Source organism: Halichoerus grypus, chromosome 15, assembly GCF_964656455.1.
Source record: "Halichoerus grypus chromosome 15, mHalGry1.hap1.1, whole genome shotgun sequence".
Taxonomy (NCBI): Eukaryota; Metazoa; Chordata; class Mammalia; order Carnivora; family Phocidae; genus Halichoerus; species Halichoerus grypus.
In genome coordinates, this window is record NC_135726.1 from 16,494,694 (window position 1) to 16,514,839 (window position 20,146).

General features: G+C 43.9%; 2 long non-coding RNA genes across 4 annotated transcripts in view; one reads left to right on the forward strand and one right to left on the reverse strand.

Moving 5' to 3' along the window:
• LOC144380328 (uncharacterized) overlaps nt 1-14,120 on the forward strand; it is a 51,879-nt gene extending 37,759 nt beyond the window's left edge. The window contains exons 2-3 of the long non-coding RNA XR_013444426.1: nt 12,826-12,984; nt 13,321-14,120. This is a non-coding gene — a long non-coding RNA (uncharacterized LOC144380328). The remainder of the gene's footprint in view (nt 1-12,825; nt 12,985-13,320) is intronic.
• Nucleotides 1-20,146, reverse strand: part of LOC118532450 (uncharacterized) — a 39,546-nt gene that overhangs the window by 10,358 nt on the left and 9,042 nt on the right. Inside the window, exons 5-6 of one of the 3 annotated variants that reach the window (XR_004915723.2) lie at nt 12,020-13,085; nt 10,672-11,809 (exon numbers count right to left, since the gene is read on the reverse strand). The exons of 1 other annotated variant lie outside the window; for it this stretch is intronic. This is a non-coding gene — a long non-coding RNA (uncharacterized LOC118532450). One more of the 3 variants, XR_013444424.1, reaches the window with a different exon arrangement.

The window sequence follows — 20,146 nt, forward strand, 5'->3', positions numbered from 1 at the left end:
AAACACCTATATAGGCCAGGCCTGTTCTAGAAGACTCAGCAGCAAACAAAACAGATAAAAAATCCCTACCTTCACAGACTCTACATTCTAGTGGAGGGAGGGAGGACAGATACTAAAGAATACAGAGGTCACCTGGCTGGCTCAGTTGCTAGAGCAGGCGACTCTTGATCTTGGGGTCATGTGTTCGAGCCCCACATGGGCAAAGAGCTTACTTTAAAGAAGAATATAAATACATGAAACTATATGTATAGTAGGTGACAGTAAGTGCTAAAGAGAGAAATAAGGCAGAGAAAGGAGATTGAGAATATCTGAGAAAGTGTACAGTTTTAGGCAGGGTGGTAAGGGCAGGCCTTACTGAGGAAGTATTACCAGATTTAGATCTGTAGACAAGAGTGAGCCATGTGGGGGAAGGGCATTTGAAATGGAAAGGCAACTGTGAAGGCACAGAGGCAGGAGTGTGCTTGGTATGTTCAAGGAATGGCAAGGAGGCCAGTGTGGCTGGAGTAGAACAAGTGAGGGAAGAGCAGTTGCACATGAGGTGAGAGAGGGAAGGAAAAGACGCTGGACTCCAGAGCCTTGCAGGTCATGGTCAAAGGGTTGGCGCTCATTCAGAGTGACATGGGAAGCCACCAGAGGGTTCTGAGAAGATTTGCATTTTAACAGCGTCCCTCTGGTGGTTGTGTTGAGAGCAGGCTGAAGGGGGACAAGGTTGGGAGGCTATTAATAATCCAAGTGAGAAATGATGGAGGCTTGGACGGAGGGCAGTGGTGTCAGGGTCAGATTCTGGATGTATTCTGAAGTTACGTCAGTAGGACTTCCTGACACGTTGACGATGGGAAGTGAGAGAAAGAGAGGAGTCAGGAGTGACACCCAAGTTTTTGGCCTGAGCATCTGGAAGATGGAAGATTTATTGAGATAAGGGTGGAGAGACAGGTTTGAAGGAGGGATATCAGGAGCTCAGTATTGGATATGATAAGTTTGAAATGCCTAATTCAAGATCTAAGTGAGTAGGTGGTTCAATAAACATTTGTGGAGTTCAGGGGAGAGCTCTGGCTGGAAACACAAATATGGAAGTCATTGGGGTGTGGATGGTATTTTTTAAGCCACAGTATTGAGTGAAATCATCCAGAGAGTCAAAGGAGCTAAGGAGGTGAGGTCTAAGGACCATGCCCTGGGGCACTCTAACATTTAAAGGTCAAAAAGATGAGGAGGGGGGTGCCTGGGTGGCTCAGTTGGTTGAGCGTCCAACTCTTGATTTTAGCTCAGGTCAGGATCTCAGCGTCCTGGGATCGAACCCCTGGTTGGGCTCCCTGCTCAGCAGGGAGTCTGCTTCTCTCCCTCTCCCCCTCTCCCTGCTTGCTCTGGCTCTCTCTCTCTCTCAAAAATAAATAATTTTTTTTTAAGATTTTATTTATTCATTTGAGACACAGATACAGAGAGAGAGAAAGCAAGAGCAGGGGGAGAGGCAGAGGGAGAGGGAGAAGCAGACTCCCCGCCGACCCAGGAGCCCGATGCGGGGCTCGATCCCAGGACCGCGGGATCATGACCTGAGCCGAAGGCAGACGCTCAACCATCTGAGCCATCCAGGTGCCCCAATAAATAATTCTTAAAAAAAAAAATGAGGAAGAACCAACTGGAGACTAAGAAGGAACAGACAGGGAGGTAAGAAGGAACCCAGAAGTGGTTCAAGGAAGAGGGAGAGATCAGTTGTGTCAGATGCTTCTGACTGGTCAAGTAACAACAGGACTGAAAATTGACCCATTAGATAAAAAGAAGAAATGTTTAAATAGTTCTCTTGTTTTGTTTAGATGTGTATTTATCTAGACTTCTCAACCGATGGCAAGGTTGGAAAGAACAGGGATTGGTTCCCATTATTATTCTGTACCCCGCTCCCCTCCCCCCACCACGCCTCTCCTTCCCCTCCTCCAGTCGACCACCCCCACCCCTACACCCGACTTTGCTGGAGTCTGGGGGTTGACTCACCGGCCAAGGAAACATTGGTCCTGAGCTTAAGCACCAGAACAATCTCTAAGGCAACTCACTGTTTCCCAGATTTGGCAAAGAGAGTAAGTTGCCACTACCACTTTAAAGGGGGGGGGGGGTGAAGAAAAAAAGGGGAGGCACCTGGGTGGCTCAGTCGATTCAGATCATGATCCTGGAGTCCCCAGATGGAGCCCCGCAGCAGGCTCCCTGCTCAGCGGGGAGTCTGCTAGCCCTCTCTGTTTGCCCCTCCCCACCCTGGCTTGTGCTCTCTCTCACTCTCGCTCACTCTCTCTCAAATAAATAAATAAAATCTTTATAAAAAAATAAAAATAAAGAGAAAAGGATGGAAGGGATAAACTGAGGGTGGCAGAAGGGGAAGCTGCAGACGCCACTGTAGAGGGAAAACAAATTTTGCTTTTAAAAAATGCCTCCAGCAATTGTTGCCAGGAAGCAAAGGAATTTATCTTGGGGCTGCATGGCTCCTTGATTCAGATAAAGTCAGTCATTAATGAGCCTTTTCCAGTTGGCTCCATCCCGGAGCCTAGACTAGGGAAGGGGTTGAGAACTAAATTCCTCTGCACTGAGTTTTTCCCTGGCAGGTGAGGAAGACAGGCATGTCAGAGCCTGGGAAATGGGAGAAAAGCGATGGGAGAAAGATGGCCAGCACAGAATTCCCAGAGGCGGGGCTAGGCTGAACCTGTTTTAAGAGCGGTGAGGTCTAACACCAACTTCTTTGAACCTTCTGTTGAAGTAATAACAGATATGGAGGGCAATGTGCACCACTGGATGAATTTTCACGCACCCATGTAACCCACACTCAAGTCAGGTACCCCTGGAGCCCCTGTCATGTTCTCTTCCGGTCATGACTCCACCCAAGGGCAACTGCTATCCTGACTTCGAACAGCATGAACTAGTTTTGCCTGTTTTTGTACATTATACAAATGAGTCGTGCCTTTTGGCATCTGACTTCTTTCGTTTCACATTGTTTTTGTGAGGGTCATCCGCACCGTTGCATAGAGTCGTCCATCTTACAGCCTCATGGCTACAGACTATCCCATTATATGATGATAATGCTATTGATTTATCCCTTCTACTAGTGATGGGCGTAGAAATTGTTTCCATTTGGGGGCCATTACAAATAGTGCTGCGACAGACGTATTTGGACCTGTCTAGAATTCACTTTTATCCCCCAACAGTTTAGTTGGAAATGTTTCAAACATAGAAAATTTAAATAATTGTATAGTGAACATCCTATATAGGAACCACTTATATTCTAAATTAATATGGTACTAAAAAATGTAATATTGTACTATATTTGCTTTATCACTTATCTATCCCTTCACCCATTGACAAAGCCATCTTTTGATGTATTTCAGTGTAAGGTGCACTTTCATTACATTTCACCCCAAACATTTCAGTATATCCATCACTGAAAAAATTTACTATTTATTCTTTGTGGGAAAATTTATACAAAGTGAAATGCATTCATGTTAACAGCATTATTCAATGAGTTTCTGAAATGCATATATCTGTATAACCCAAACCCCTATCAAAATATAAAGTATTATTATCATCCAGAAAGTTCCCCTGTTCCCCTTCAGTCAATCTCCCCCCCCAACCACAGTGTTCTCATTTTTTTTCACCATCGATGAGTTCTGTTTGCTTTAGAACTTCATGTAAATGTAATCATACAGTATGTACTCTTTTGTCTAAGGCTTCTTTCACTAGGCATAATATTTTTGAAATTCATTCATGGTGTTGCATGAATAAGTAGTTTGTTTCCATTCACTGTGTGAATATACCACAATTTGTTTATATATCCTCTTGTTGACTGACATCTGGGATGTTTCCAGTTTTGGGCTTTATAAAGAAAAATGTTATTACCATTCTCATACTAGTCTTTTTGTAGACATATGCTTTCATTTCTCTTGGGTAAATATCTAAAACCAAAATTGCTGGGTCATAGGGGTATGTTTAGTTTCATACGAAACTCCCAGACCTTTATTTCAAAGTGATTATGTGATTTTACATTCCCACTAGCAAAATAGGAAAGTTAATATTGTTCACTGCCCTTGCTCACATTTGCTGTTGTCAGTCTTTTTAATTGAAGCTATTCTGGTGAGGATGTAGCAGTACCTTGTTTTAATTTGCATTTTTCTGATAATTGGTGATATTGAGCACATTTTCAAGTGCTCCTTGGCCATTCATGTATCTTCCTTTGTGAAGCGTCTGTTCAAATTTTAGCCATTTCTTATAGGGTTGTTGGTCTTTTTTGCTCTTTAATTATAGGAGTTCTTTCTAAGTTCTAAATGTCAATCCTTGGTCAAATAACTGCTTTCTTTACAAATAATGTCTCCCAGTCTATGGCCTGCCTATTCATTTTCTTGAATGTCTTAAAAAAAAAAAAATCTTTGCTTATCATTAAGTCATGAAGATGTTGTCCTAGGTTTTCTTATAGAAGTTTTATAATTTTAGTTTCTACATTTAGCTGTATGATCCATCACATATTAATTTTTGTATATAGTATAAGATAATGATTGAAGTTTTCTTTCTTCTTATGGATATCCAGCATCATTTGTTGCAAAGACTTTCCTTATTAGATTGCTTCGGTACTTCTGTCAAAAATTAAATGACCATTTAAGTGTATTTCTGAACTCTACTCTGTTCCATTAACCTACTGGTCAATCCTTATGATAGAATCCCACTGTCTTGATTCCTGTAGCTTTACAGTAAATCTTGAAGTAATATGAGTCCTAAATATTTTTTTTTTCTTTCAGTATTGCTTTGGATAGATATTCTAGGTCCTCCACATAAATTTTAGAATCAATTTGTCTTTTTTTTTTTCAATTTGTCATTTAAAAAAGAAGTCGGCTAGGGGTGCCTGTGTGGGTCAGGCAGTTAAGCTTCCGACTCTTGGTTTTGGCTCAGGTCATGATGTCAGGGTCGTGGGATCGAGCCCCTTCTTGTTGGGCTCCCTGCTCAGCGAGGAGTCTGCTTCCTCTCTCCCTCTGCCCCTCCCCCTGCTCATGCTTTCTCTCTCAAATAAATCTTAAAAAAAAAAGAAGAAAGGGGTGCCTGGGTGGCTCAGTCGTTAAGCGTCTGCCTTCGGCTCAGGTCATGATCCCAGGGTCCTGGGATCGAGCCCGCATCGGGCTCCCTGCTCCATGGGAAGCCTGCTTCTCCCTCTCCCACTCCCCGTGCTTGTGTTCCTGCTCTCGTTCTCTCTCTCTCTGTCAAATAAATAAATAAAATCTTTAAAAAAAATAAATAAATAAAAATTAAAAAAAGAAGTTGGCTAGGATTATGGAGACTTTCTTGAATCTACATATCAATATGGGTGGAATTGACAAACTAATAATACTAAGTCTTCCAAGCTCTGACACAGCATATATCTACATTTATTAGGTCTTCTTGAATTTCTCTCAGCAATGATTGGCAGTTTTCAGTGTACAGAACTTGTCTTTTGTTAAACTCATTTACATGAGCATTTTGTTTTTTGATACTACTGTTAAGTGGAATTATGTTTTTTAATTTCATTTTTCCAATTGTTTGCTGCTGATATACAAAATTACAATTGATTTTTAAAATAATAACCCTGCATCCTGTGAAGTTGCTAACTCCCATTTATTAGCTCTGTTGTAGATCTCTTAGGATTTTTTTGTAAGATTTTATTTTTTTTAGGGGCGCCTGGGTGGCTCAGTCGTTAAGCGTCTGCCTTCAGCTCAGGTCATGATCCCAGGGTCCTGGGATCGAGCCCTGCATCAGGCTCCCTGCTCAGCGAGGAGCCTGCTTCTCCCGCTCCTGCTCCCCCTGCTTGTGTTCCCTCTCTCGCTGTGTCTCTCTCTGTCAAATAAATAAATAAAATCTTTAACAAAAAAAAGATTTTATTTTTTTTTAAGTAATCTCTACACCCAAAGTGGGGCTCAAACTTAAACCCTAAGATCAAGAGTCACATAGTTTACTGACTGAGCCAACCAGGTGCCCCTTTTAGGATTTCTACATAAACAATCATGTCATCCTCAAATAGAACTTCTACTTCTTACTTTCCAATTTTTATGTCTCTTGTGTTATTGCACTAAGATCTCCAATACAATGTTGAATACAAAAGGTGAGAGTGTATTTGCCTTGCTCATAAGCTTAGGGGGAAAACAATCATTATTTCACCATTAAATATGACATTAGCTCTAGATTTTTCATAGGTACCCTTTTTCACATTGAGGAAGTTCTTTTCTATTCATAATTTGCTGAGAGCTTTTGTCATGAACAGGTGTCAAAAATGTCTTTTTTTCTACCTGAGATTATCTTTCTTTTTTTCCTTTTTTCTGTTAATATGGTGCATTACATTGATTTTCCAATGTTCAACCAGCTTTGCATTCCTGAGATAAATCCCACAGGTTATGATATATTATCCTTTTTATATATAGCCGATTTTATTTGTTAACATTTTGTTAGGAATTTTTGCATCTATGTTCATAAGAGATAATTGATTTTTAACTTACTTCCTTCCTCCCTTTCTCCCCCCTCCCTTTTTTTTTTTTTTAAGTTTATTTATTTATTTGACAGAGAAAGACACTGCGAGAGAAGGAACACAAGCAGGGGGAGTGGGAGAGGGAGAAGCAGGGCTCCTGTGGAGCAGGGAGCCTGATGCGGGGCTCGATCCCAGGACCCCGGGATCATGACCTGAGCCGAAGGCAGATGCTCAACGACTGAGCCACCCAGGTGCCCCGATAATGGATCCAATTTACTTACTAATAAAAGGGACATTCAGATTTTCTAATTTATCTTATGTCAGTTTGGGTAAGATGTAATTTTCAAGGAATTTGTCCATTTCATCTACATTGTCTAATTTATTGGCATAAAGTTGCTTACAACATTCTTTTAATAGCCTTTTCATATCATTAGTGTAGTGATACGCTTTCTTTTGTTCCTGATATTGGTGGTTTGTCTCTTCTCTTTACTAGGGGGCAGGGAAAAGGTGGTCAGTCTGGTTAGGGTTGATTAATTTTGTTACCTTTTCAAATAACCAACTTTTGACTTTGTTAAATTTATTTATTGTTTATCTGTTTTCTATTTTACAATTTCTGTTCTTCTCTCTATTATTTCCTTTCTATCATTTACTTTAGGTTTACTTTGCTCTTCTTTTCCTAGCTTCTGAAAGTGAAACATAGGCCTTTTTTTCCAGTATTAGGTTTTACAGCTATAAATATGTCTCTAAGAACAAACTGTGTTTGTTTCATCTTGCAAAGTTTGGTATGTTTTATTTTTGCAATCATTCAGTTCAAAATATTTCCTAATATTCTCTGAGATTTATTGGACTATTTGTCATCTAGAACTGTGCTGTTTAATTTCCAAGTGTTTGGGGTGTTCTACATGTTGTTATTGATTTGTAATTTAACTCCATGGTGGTTAGGTAATTTACTCTATATGATTTTAGCCTTTTTCAATTTATTGGGATTTGTTTTATCACCCAGAATATGAACTACCTTGGTAAATATATCAAGGGCACTTGAACTTGAAAGTAATGTGTATTCTGGTGGGTGCTTTGTTCTGTAAATATTAATTAGATCAAGGTAGCTGAAAGTGTTGTTTAAATCTTTTGTCTTTACTGATTTTTGCCTAGTTATTTTTTATTTTAAGATTTTATTTATTTGACAGAGAGAGACACAGCGAGAGAGGGAACACAAGCAGGGGGAGCGGGAGAGGGAGAAGCAGGCTTCCCGCCAAGCAGGGAGCCCGATGCGGGGCTCGATCCCAGGACCCTGGGATCATGACCTAAACCGAAGGCAGACGCTTAAAGACTGAGCCACCCAGGCGCCCAGTCTAGTTGTTTTTTATAATTGCTGAGAGAGTGATGTTAAAATGTCCAACTATGATAGTGAATTTGTGTATTTCTCCCTTTAATTCTGTCATTCTGTTAGTTTTTCCTTCATGTATTTTGAAACAGTTATGTATGCTTATTATACCTTCCTGGTGATATTTATTATTGTGAGGCTTCTATTTTTATCTCCGATGACAGTCTCCATCTTAAAATCTACTTCATTTGATATGAATTTAGCTACTTCAACTTTCTTATATTTATTGTCTGCATACTACATCTTTTCACATCCACTTCCTGCAACCTCTCTGTCTCTCAAAGACAGTACTGTTGGGCCATGCTTTTTTTTTTTTTTTTTAATCTATTCTGACAGATTCTGCTTTTTAATTGAAGTGCTTTAGACTAGTAACCTTTAATGTAATTACTGATATGGTTGAATGTTGGTCTACCATTTTACTATTTTTTTCTCTTTATCTCCTGTTTTTTTGTTTCTCTGTTCCTCCTCTCTTGCCTTCTTTTTGGGTTAACTGAATATATTTTAGAAGTCTACTCTAATCTATCAATTAGCTTTTTTGTTATCTTCTTTGCATTTTTAAGAAGTGGTCACCGTAGAAATTATATCTCCTTAACATTTCACAGTCTATTTAAAATTAATATTGTGCCACTTCATGCAAAATATATATTAAGTGTTACATTTACATAAGTTATAAATCTCACAATACAATGTTAAAATATTTGCTTTAAACATTCATAAGTATTTTAAGAAATGGAGAAAAAACTGGTTTCTTATATTTATTCTTATATGTGCTATTTCTGGTGTTCTTCATTCTTCCTGAAGATCCAAATTTCTACCTGGTATCATTTTTTTTTTGCTCTGAAAAAAACTTCGTTTAGCATTTCTTATAGTGCAGATCCGTTGTCCATGAGTCGTCTTAGATCTTGTTTATCCATAAATGTCTTTATTTACTTTTAAATGGTTTCCTGTGCAGGACTATGCTATCGTGCCCTTTTCTGTTTCCCACAAGACTTCAGGAAAAGTCTGCTTCACAAAAAGCCTGGTTACTGGTGCCTTGGGGAGCAGGGGGAGAAAAGCGTCTGTTGGGGCAAAAAGCTTCGCCCACAGAGGACCACAGCTAGAGGGGCAAGACGTCCAGCAGAGATGGAGAATCACGGCAGCAGAAATTGAGAACAGAGATGATGCAAACTGTCCTTCTTTCAACATGGGAGCACTCCAAAGTTTCTGCAATCATGCACACACCTCCAAGCCTCTCATTTGGATGTTAGAGGGAAAGTAACCTCAGAAACGTGGAGCATTTGCGGGCATTCAGGTTACACAAAAGACAAGTTTAATTCAACTTGACCAGTATTATTAAGTGTGTAATGTGTACTTTTAGTCCTCTGGGCCTTCATTAAGACTTTTCAGAAATCTTACTTTTCAGCTAGGGAATGTGCAGACTCAGCAGAAAGGTTCCCTTCCCATTGGTCCGTGGGGTCAGCTGACTCCATGACTCCACCTGGGAAGTTGCTCACCAGCCAGAGACTGCCAGATATGCCCCATAAACAGGTAAACGTGTCAAAACAGAGAGAGCAGAGAAAAGCTTCCTCTCACCACCAGTGATCCTTGGGAAAGAACTTTTCCTGAGACACGTGTTGCTCGGCTCACCAAAGCCGGGCATGTCTGGGGCGCGTGGTGTGGGAACTTCTTTCCAACTTTCCCTGGGAAAGAGTCATGCACGTGCAGGGCTAGGGCCAGGGCGAGGCAGGAGGGGCACTAGCCTCAAGTGCCAAATTGAAGAGGGCGCCAAAAATCTCAGAACTCAAGATAAAGAACATTTGACTGCAATATTTTTCTTTAAAAAAAAAATTAACGTGAATAAGCTCTATGATGAACAAAGTATTAAAATTTCAAATAAGACGGTGTGATGCTGCTCTTGTGTAATTCACATCACTTGCCATCTCCGGCCTGGCCCCACCCACGCTGGGCCCTGTCTTTACTTAAAATGTTGGTGTTTCATTGGTCATGGATCTTTTTGCCTTACTCTTGATATTAAAAAACATTCCATTAAAATGGCATTTATCTTGATTACTGTGGTTTTTGGTGCTCCCTTAAATTTTGCACTCGCCTTACCCTAGTACCAGCCCTGAACATCTTTAAGAACCTCTTTAAAATCTCCCCGGCCACTCCTCCAGCCTATCAAAAGAAATCCCCCAACATACTTTGATGATGAGAAGGCATTTTTTCATATATAAATGTAAAAAGCTTACTGGCAACAGTAATAAGAGCCAAAGGAGGGATCTGCCTAAACTCCTGGCACATTCATTGAGCAGTTTTATAAACAGGAGTTCTACAAACTTCTAGATCCCAGGGTAAAAATTCATCAACTAAAATGATCTTACATTTCTTCACTTGAACATAAGAGACTAAGAACTAAGGAGGCTGAAAAAGACAAGAATTTGAGTATATTTTGTTACATGGGTTATAATGTACATTAATGGGTTATGTATTCATGGTTTCAATTGGATGGAATGATTAAATCTCAGCTCTAATACTTCATGGTGGAGTGTGGTCAGCATGGGTGCCATTCATAAAATACTGAATCCCTTTTACTTCGTCCCAATGCATGTCAGTAAAGGCAACATGGAATAGCAGTGAGAACTCTAGAGTGTGAATCCCAGTTAAGATACGTATTACCCATAACAACTTGAGCAAGTCATGAAATGTCCCTAGGTCTCACTTTCCTCATCTGTAAAAGGGGGCTACAAATTTAGCTTAAATACCATGTCTTTAAAAAACAAATCTTAATTACTTGCTCCTTTATTTTTTTTTAAAGATTTTTTTTATATTTGAGAGAGAGAAAGAGAGTGCACCCTCCAGCGAGCACGGGTGGGGGGAGGGGCAAAGGAAGAGGGAGAAACAGACTCCCCGCTGAACAGGGAGCCCCACGTGGGGCTCCTTCCCAGGACCCTGGGATCATGACCTGAGCCAAAGGCAGACGCTTAACTGACTGAGCCACTCAGGTGCCCCGCGTGCTTCTTTATTTACACTAAATAATTACAGGTCCTCTTGATTATCCTTGGTGTCTAAAATTATAAAAGCTAATTTTGAAAAATAAAGAATTATTTCTGAAGAACATTTTGAAAAAGGAGACAGGAATAAGTACAGCCAAATTTTGTTTTAAAGAATAATGATCACAAAACTTTCTGGAGTCCAACAAATTGGTATGCACATGCCAAATGGGAGAGGCAGTGACCACTTCTAATCTGTAACTTAATAGAGTTCAGAATAGACGTTCTGAGGGGCACCTGGCCAGCTGAGTCGGTAGAGCATGTGACGCTTGATCGCAGGGTGATGAGTTCGAGCCCCACACTGGGTGTAGAGATTACTTAAAAAAAAAAAAAAAGCTCAGAATTTTTTTTTTAGCCCACTGGGTTAAAACATCAGTGAGCTGGGCTGATTAAAAACAAAACAAAACAAAACAAAAAACTGGGCTTAACATCTCAGCTAAAGCTCCAGCAGATGGAGGAGGAACACTGCACTTGACAATGGTTGACTGTCATTTTTCGGGGGTGGAAACATCACATTCCCACCAGGACTTAATGAAGAATCCAGGTTCTATTATTAATTTCCTCCCCAAAGTCTAATCTTGTCAGGATTACAATTTGTGATTCTGACTATTTAGCATTTGGAAGTTTAGAATTATTCTTTAATTATTTTAGCAGACCATTCCCTTTGCTCCTCATTTTCAGTTCAAGCTTTTTTTTTTTTTTTTTAAGATTTTATTTATTTATTTGACAGAGAGAGACATAGAGAGAAAGGGATCACAAGCAGGTGGGAGTGGGAGAGCGAGAAGCAGGCTTCCCGTGGAGCAGGGAGCCCGATGCGGGGCTCGATCCCAGGACCCTGGGATCATGACCTGAGCCGAAGGCAGACGCTTAATGACTGAGCCACCCAGGCGACCCTCAGTTCCAGCTGTTCTTTCCCACCTTCTAGCCAGGTGATTCTCTTAAGACCTTTGCCAAGACGGGGCGCCTGGGTGGCTCAGTTGGTTAAGCGACTGCCTTTGGCTCAGGTCATGATCCTGGAGTCCCGGGATCGAGTCCCACATTGGGCTCCCTGCTCGGCAGGGAGTCTGCTTCTCCCTCTGACCCTCTCATGCTCTCTCTGTCTCATTCTCTCTCTCAAATAAATAAATAAAATCTTTAAAAAAAAAAAAAAAAGACCTTTGCCAAGAGCCCAATAAAGAGACACTAATATCTTAGAAAGAACAGGAACAAAACTCCTATGAAGTCCCCTGTATAGTGTCTCTTTAATTAGCAATAATCGCACCTGCGATAAACCTCATCAGCTATCATACTGCCACCTGTAACAGCTTTGTTGAGATATAATTCGCACACCATACAATCCACCCATTTAAAGTGTACAATTCAATGGCTCTGAGTATATTCAGAGTTGTGTGACCATCACCACAATCAGTTTTAGAACATTTTCATCACCCCGACAAGAAACCTTGTACCCAGTAACAGTTACCTCTCATTCTCCCATACCCCCCAGCCCGGCGACCACTAATTCACTCTCTGTCTCTATCGATTTGCCTATCATGGACACTTCATATAAATGAATCACGTGGTCTTTTGGGAGGGGCTTCTTTCACTTAGCCTGACGTTTTCAAGGTTCATCCGTGGTGTAGCATGTATCTGTACTTCATTTCTTTTTATGGTCGAATAATACTCCATCGTGTGGATATACATTTCATTTATCCATGCATCAGATGGTGACCATTTGGGTTCTTTCCACTTTTTGGCTATTGTGAATCATGCTGCATTGAACACGCTATACAAGTTTTCGTTGGATATATGTTTTCAATTCTCTTGAGTATATATCTAGAAATGGAATTGTCAGCTCCTATGCACCTTTATAGTTTTCAATGGAATAATGTGACAATGATCTATCTGTCTATTCCTGCATACAAAATTATCCCAAAGCTTCAGGGCTTCAAATAACAGTAATCATTTACTACCTCTCATAGTTGCTGTGGGTCCGGAACTTGGGAGTAACTCGAATAGGAGGATCTGGGTCCAGGTCTTTCACGAGGCTGCAGTCAGATTCTGGTCAATGTGGAAATCCTCTGAAGGCTTGGCCGGAGCTGGAGATCCATTTCTGGGATGGCTCGCTCGCATCTGACAAGGTAGAGCTGGCTCTTGGCTGGGGCCTCAGTCCCTCTCCACACAGGCTCCCCCACAGGAATGCCTGAGTGTCCTCAAAGTAGCAGTCTTCCTCTAACACCAGCTAACCAAGAGACCAAGGTGGAAGCTGCATTATCTTTTATGACTTAGCCTCAGAAGTCAGACACTGTCGCTTTCACCAAATTCTACTGTTCACATAGGCCAGCCCTGATTCCTGCGGGAGGGTAGCAACAAAGGGGAAGAGGGAAGACACCGAGGGAGGAAGGTTGGAGACATCTTGGAGGCTGGCTACTGCAAACAGGTTGACTTCAAAGCTCTGTGCTCTGTTCTTCCTGCAGAGAGGATCCAAAGTGACAGATCCCAGGCAAGAGGTCAAAAAATACGGGTCATAGTCTGGAGGATCGTGACAGCACTGTGTTTCACTCCCTCCAGTGGGTGGATTTAACAACCTGCACTGGAGCTTCCTGACTCTCGCGCTGGGGAATTTGAGGAGAAGGAGAATCTAAGTGCACTATGTAATAGAAAGATAAAGAACTCCAAGCCTGCCTGTTGTCCTTGGATTATTGCCCCTGGTATTCACCTCTGGAAGGGCCAACCCTTTGTCTCCCTATCTGCATCAGCAAAATCTTCCTGGAATGTCATTTGGGTTATTTGATCCAGTAGTGAAATCCACGTTCTCTCCTGGCAAATCAGCAAGTACTTATTAAGCATCTACTGTGTACCCAAGAGCAAATCCTAGGATCATTTGAGACCAGTGTAGATGGATACGCCAAAAATGGCCAGGCATGACCAAAATAGATTGTTGTCAAACCCACCTGTCTTGAGGCTTCAAAGGCAAGAAATGAAAAGGACTTTTTTTTTTTTTTTTGAGCTAGCATTTAGAGACGGTACTGCCCAAAGAATGCTTTCAGACTGGTTTTCATTTAGAAAATTCCCGAGGACTTGAAACACAAAGAAAGATCAAGGAACCATTCTAGAGGGGCGCCTGGGTGGCTCAGCCGTTAAGCGTCTGCCTTCGACTCAGGTCATGATCCCAGGGTCCTGGGATCGAGCCCTGCATCGGGCTCCCTGCTCAGCGGGAAGCCTGCTTCTCCCTCTCCCATTCCCCCTGCTTGTGTTCCCTCTCTCCCTCTGTCTCTCTCTGTCAAATAAATAAATAAAATCTTTAAAAAAAAAAAAAAAGGAACCATTCTAGAGACTTTTATTCAATGGACAACAAAATGTAATGTTTATCCTAGATTAGATCCTGGATGGGGAAAAAATGGCTGGAAAATACATTATTGGAAATTGGTGAAATTGGAATACAACCTGTAGATTATAGTATTAAATCAATACTATGTTAATGTTTCTGAATTTAAAATTATATTGTGGTTATGCAACAAAACATGTATGTTCTAAGGAAATACATATTGAAGTATTATGGGGTAAATGTAACTACAACTTAGTTTCTAGTGGTTCAGAAAAAAATTCTGCATATTCATATGTGCACACACACATACAGAAAGAGACAGCAAACAAATGCAGCAAAATGTGAACAGTGAATCTGGGTGAAGGGCATACAGAAATTCTTTATACGTATACTATGTTTGCAGCTTTTCTGTGAAATTGAAATCGAAATTATTTCAAAATAAAAAGGTTTTAAAGAGAAAAGGAGGGGCGCCTGGGTGGCTCAGTCATTAAGTGTCTGCCTTCGGCTCAGGTCATGATCCCAGGGTCCTGGGATCGAGCCCTGCATCGGGCTCCCTGCTCAGCGAGAAGCCTGCTTCTCCCTCTCCTGCTCCCCCTGCTTGTGTTCCCTCTCTCTGTCAAATAAATAAATAAAATCTTTAATTAAAAAAAAATAAAGAGAGGGGCACCTGGGTGGCTCAGTTGGTTAAGCGGCTGCCTTCGGCTCAGGCCATGATCCTGGAGTCCAGGGATCGAGTCCTGCATCAGGCTCCCTGCTCAGCAGGGAGTCTGCTTCTCCCTCTGACCCTCCCCCCTCTCATATGCTGTCTCTCATTCTCTCTCTCAAATAAATAAATAAAATCTTAAAAAAAAAAAAAATAAAGAGAAAAGGAAACTCCCAAGAGTCTTCTGTTAAGGACAGGATAGGCTGCGGCATTACTGCTCCTTCATGGAATGGTATATCAAAGGAGTCAAGGTCAGCCGGTGCCGATTACCCACATGACTAAGCCAATGCTGTGTGTCGGGTGCTGGAGGTGACAACTGTCTCAGTTGACAACATCTCCTGGCAGTTACTAAAACGTCCAGGGGCGCCTGGCTGGCTTAGTGGGTGGAGCATTCAACTCTTGATCTCGGGGTTATGAGTTTGAGCCCCACACTGGGGTACAGAGATTACTTAAAAATAAAATCTTAAAAAAAAACAAAACACCAGCATTACCAAAACTTTACATTGTACTGCAACCCCACAGTCAGCCCCTGAAAGTGACAGTCGCAGCTTCCTCCACCCCCCGACTTCCAGTTGGGCAGCCGTTTCAACAGCTCCTCCGAGAGGTCCCGGATTGGGCAAGGGCACCGCTTGCCCTCTTGCTCCCCGAAATGGAGTGCATCCTTCTGCTCACTTGGGCTCTGGGCTGGAAGGCAGAAACTTGTCCTGTTCCCTCCATATCGGGGACAGTGTGGCCGCAAATCCACGGCACAAAAGCCCCCCAAATTTCCAAGAACATCTCAGAGCCGCAGAATCAGCCAAATGTCTTTGAACTGGCCCAGAGTAAGAAGCCCCTCCACATAGCACAGCTCAGGCTCAGATGTCAAGGGGCATGTTCTGATTCCTAGTCCACTGGATGAGCAGGAGGCAGCTGGGAGCTCCACTGACTTAGAAGAAACAGATCCAGTCAAGGCCCAGAGGATGCCCACGTTAAAAACATTAGCCCTCTGGCCTTCAGAGTTCACTAAATATGAACATATGAACTCTACAAATTAGCTTCGATGCCAGCCAAGCCTGGGTATCACCATCTGCCTGCCAGGGCCAGCTGACTTCCAGTTAGCAGTGAGAGCAAGTGGAAAGGCCACCAGCCCCAGGGGCTTCAAAGAGAAGGAGGTTGGGGAGATCCCTGACAAGAGAATCTAATCACAGAGCCCTGAAGAGAACGACAGAAGAAGGTCTTGCTAGTTCCTGTGAAAGCAGGTACCAGACTGTGATGGCTCCAGGCAAGCCCACAGCCCAGCCACCACCTGCTGGGGACAAAGACCTTTCTCCTCCAGCTCCGACTCTCTGATGTGTGTGGGGGGGAAAGACCAGCCTCCCACTGTGTGCCATTCACAGAGGACACTCTTGGCTTCCCTAATTACCTGAGACCAAGCAAAGGAATCACAGGCCCAGCACAGAGCAAGTTCTCATGAAGAGCAAACACTTTCATGGCACTTATCAAGTGCCAGGCACTGTCCTAGGCGCTTTATGGATAACTCATGCGACACCCGCCCCCTGGTAACCCTATGAGGGTAGTACTCCTGTTATCCCCACGTGGCACATAGGGAAACGGAGGCGAGAGAGATAAAGAAACATGCCCAAAGTCGCTGACCTAGTAAATAATGAAGCCAGGATTTGAACCCTGGCTTACACCTGTGCTTTTAACCACTTTCTATGCAATTGAGGAAATAAACACATTTCAAAAACCATATACAGACAGGACGAGATGGATAAGGGGGTCTGCAGAGCAGGTATGTGGACGATAGGAAAGTGGAGTGGGTCTCACTGTTACCTAGGGTACTTATAATCGGTACCATCTCATCCACCCATTCGTTCATCCTCTCACATTTCGAATTTAGGGCGTACTCGGGGTTAGAACGGGAGGAAACAAGAGGAGCACAACTTAGATAATGAATTGAAACTGAACACACAAACAGTGAAAGACAGAGAGGAGGAGGATCTGGGGCCGAGTGAGTCGTGCTGAGGTCTGGAGCAGGGTGGAGGGCCACAGCTCCCAGAAGCATTCCCTGGCCACACACACACACAGCACACAGGTTGGGGGTCCTCCTCCACCCGCCACACCGCATCCTTATTGTAGCATTTTCCACAATGGGTTGCAGTTTCCTAGTTGCTTCTCTGCCCACTACTAATTTCTGTATCTCCAGTGCTAGGCACGGACTAGTCATTCAGTGTTTGTTGAATGACTTACTGAGGGAAAAGGGCCTGAGGGAAAAGAGCTCAGCTGCACTAAGGGGAAATGAGCAGCAGGCTCACCTGAGCAGGGAGGGCTAGACAGGGTTTCTCAAACTGGAGGAAACATGAGAAGCACATAGGGATCTGTGAAAATGCAAATCCTGATTCAGTAGGCGTGGGGTGTGGCCTGAGCTTTTTTATTTCCAGCAAGCTCACTGGTGATGCCCCTACTCCTGCTCCCTGGATCCTACTTGGAATGCTGAGGCCCCTGATGATCCCTGGCCCTTCTCATTCCCAAAGGAGCGTCATTCCGTGCTCGGGCCCCCTTCCTCTGTCCCTGTGCCCCTTTGCTGCCCTCACACAGCCTTAGCCACTGATCCCATTTGCCTTCCGGCCCAGATCCAGATTTGAAGACCATCTATCCAAATCGCTGCAGTTCCCACAGTGTGGCCCACGGGTCCCAGGGTGGGCCTGGTGAGGGGGCTCCTACGGTCAAGGATATCGCCCAGATCATCCCCCACCCCCAGGTGATCACAGGATCACAGGATCACTGCTCACCTTGGCCTCTTTTAGGCTCCCCGCAGTCTTGCGATGACAAAGGCTTGTTCAGGAGCTTAAAGGACGGCTGAGACGGGGGAGGGACTTAATGGCCCACAGTTCTCCTCAGCACCACCCCTACCTACTCGGACCCAGAAACAGCGGTGTCCCATCCGTCCGGATTGCCATCCTCAGGAGCAGCTTATGGACATAGGGAAATTCTAGAACTACATAGGGAAAAGGCAAGGTTTGTCTTCTTGGGGGGGGGTGGGGGGGAGGTATCCTTTCCCTGCCACTGACGCTCTTTTCTTTCCCCCCGACATCTTCAGGACCCTGGTCTCTTACCCCTCGGTCTATTAAAGGATCTGATGCCATCATATATGCTGAACTGTCCGTGATCGATAAGACTCCAACACACCACTCCTCAAGGCCTGTTGTTCTCGCTTTGCTCCTCTACCCTCAGCCCACATCCATTTTTTATCCCTCTCTGTCCCTGGGACTCTGGCCCCTTGGGGCCTCCCTTACCCTCTGGCTCCCAGGGCGGGGTGGGGGAGTGGCCGGCCAGTGGGCGGCACTTCGGGGAGAGCTGAGGGCAGGGGAGCTACACATCACTGGCCAGTGGCTGTCTCTCCACAGCCTCGGTCCTCCACAGCTCATTTTTACCAGGCTCCCTTTGGCCCTTCCACCCTAGGGTGCTTGCTACCCGCTGCCTGCCACCACACACCCCGATGGCGCCTCAGCCATCCCTGCTGGCTCCTTCCATCCTGCCCACTTCACTGTCAATAGTCCTGTCACTGTCTTCTTTTATTTTAATTTGCAGTTAAACCCTTTTGAGTCTGCCTTCTGTTTTCTTGCTAGGATTCTGACCAAACAGAAAGTTGCATTTTTACCAAGCACCGGGTCCCAGTTTTGTTTAAGCCAAAGCAATGAAGCTCTAACGGTAGAATGGGGGGCTAGAGGGAGCCGAGGAGAGAGAAGGTATTTTTGAGGGGGGGGAAGGGTGCCAGTGTTTCTCAGTGCCTTGAAATCCAACTACATCAAGGTCTGCCTGGGAGTTCGCGTCTCATTTTATTCTCTTCAGCCATCAGGAACTCGGGATTGTGGGAATCAAGGACGACAGAGACCAGGCCCCATGTCCCAGAACCTCACGCTCAGGGACACTCCGGCGGGGCAGGATGAAAGGCCTGGAATGGAATTGAATGTGACAGGCAGCCAAGCAGGGCAGAGCCGCAGAGATAAGGGCCTAATCAGAGTTCAGACAGAGAACAGAGGCAGAACGGCAGGCGGAGGCTTTGTTCCAACGCTGGGGACCTGGGAGGACCCCGCAGGGTGGGGGAGAAGGTCACATGGGACCTTGGAGCGCTGCAACGCAGCCCATCAGCAGCCTCAGCCCAGAAGCCAGAGCAGGCCCCTTTCTGCAGCCTCCTTGGAGGCCCAAGTGGTTTTATTTGCTCCTCCTCTGGGTTCTTACTGCGCATCTACTTGACTCGAGCAGCTCCCACGGATCCAGCGCTTGCCCTGCGCACGAGCTCGTTCGATCCTCCCAACCACCCTGTGGGTGGGCGTTATTCAGCCCTTTTTATAGCTAAGGAAAGTGAGGCTCAGTCCAAGTGCCTGGCCCACAAATTTATAAATAGACACCGAAGGAACCAGAATTTGAATCCAGACTGCCTGGCTCCAAAATGCACTCTCTCGAGCACTGGTTTATCCACTGTGATTTCTAACTCCTCTAGTTACAGCAGCATCTACAACAGGTCAAGGGTGGACTGAGCACTTTGGATGGAGCCTTCACAGCAACCCCCTGAGGTAGGTCCTAGTATTTCCCGGTACTTTCCAGGAGAAGACACCGTCCCACCAAGAGGGTGACATCACTCTCTCCAGGGCCCTCAGCCAGGTCATGGTGCAGCCAGGGTTTGAACCCAGGAGACCAACTCCAAGTTCATGCCTCCAGCCAAGACATTCCTCCAGAGCGGAGCCTAAATTATTATTTTTTTTTAACAGACCTTATTTTGTAGAATAGTTTTAGATTTACAGAAAAATTATGAAGATAATTCAAAGAGTTTCCTAAATACTCTGGCTAGGACTTTTCAATACCATGTTGAATAAAAGTGGCGAGAGTGGGCATCCTTGTCTTGTTCCTGATCTTAGAGGAAAAGCTTTCAGCTTTCACTGTTGCGTATGATGTTAGCTGTGGGCTTGTCACAGATAGCCTTTATTTATTTATTTTTTAATTTTTTTAAGATTTTTTTTTTATTTATTTGTGTGGGGGGGGAACTGAACACAAGTGACGGGGAGCAGCAGAGGGAGAAGCAGGCTCCCCACTGAGCAAGGAGCCCAACATATGCCTCGATCCCAGGACCCTGGGATCATGACCTGAGCCAAAGGCAGATGCTTAGCCAACTGAGCCACCTAGGCACCCCTTAAGTTTTCATTTTAATCACCTGGCTCACCACAACAAGCACACTCCTTAATCCCCATCTCTATTTTCCCCATCCTTCCACCCACCTCCCCTCTGGTAACCA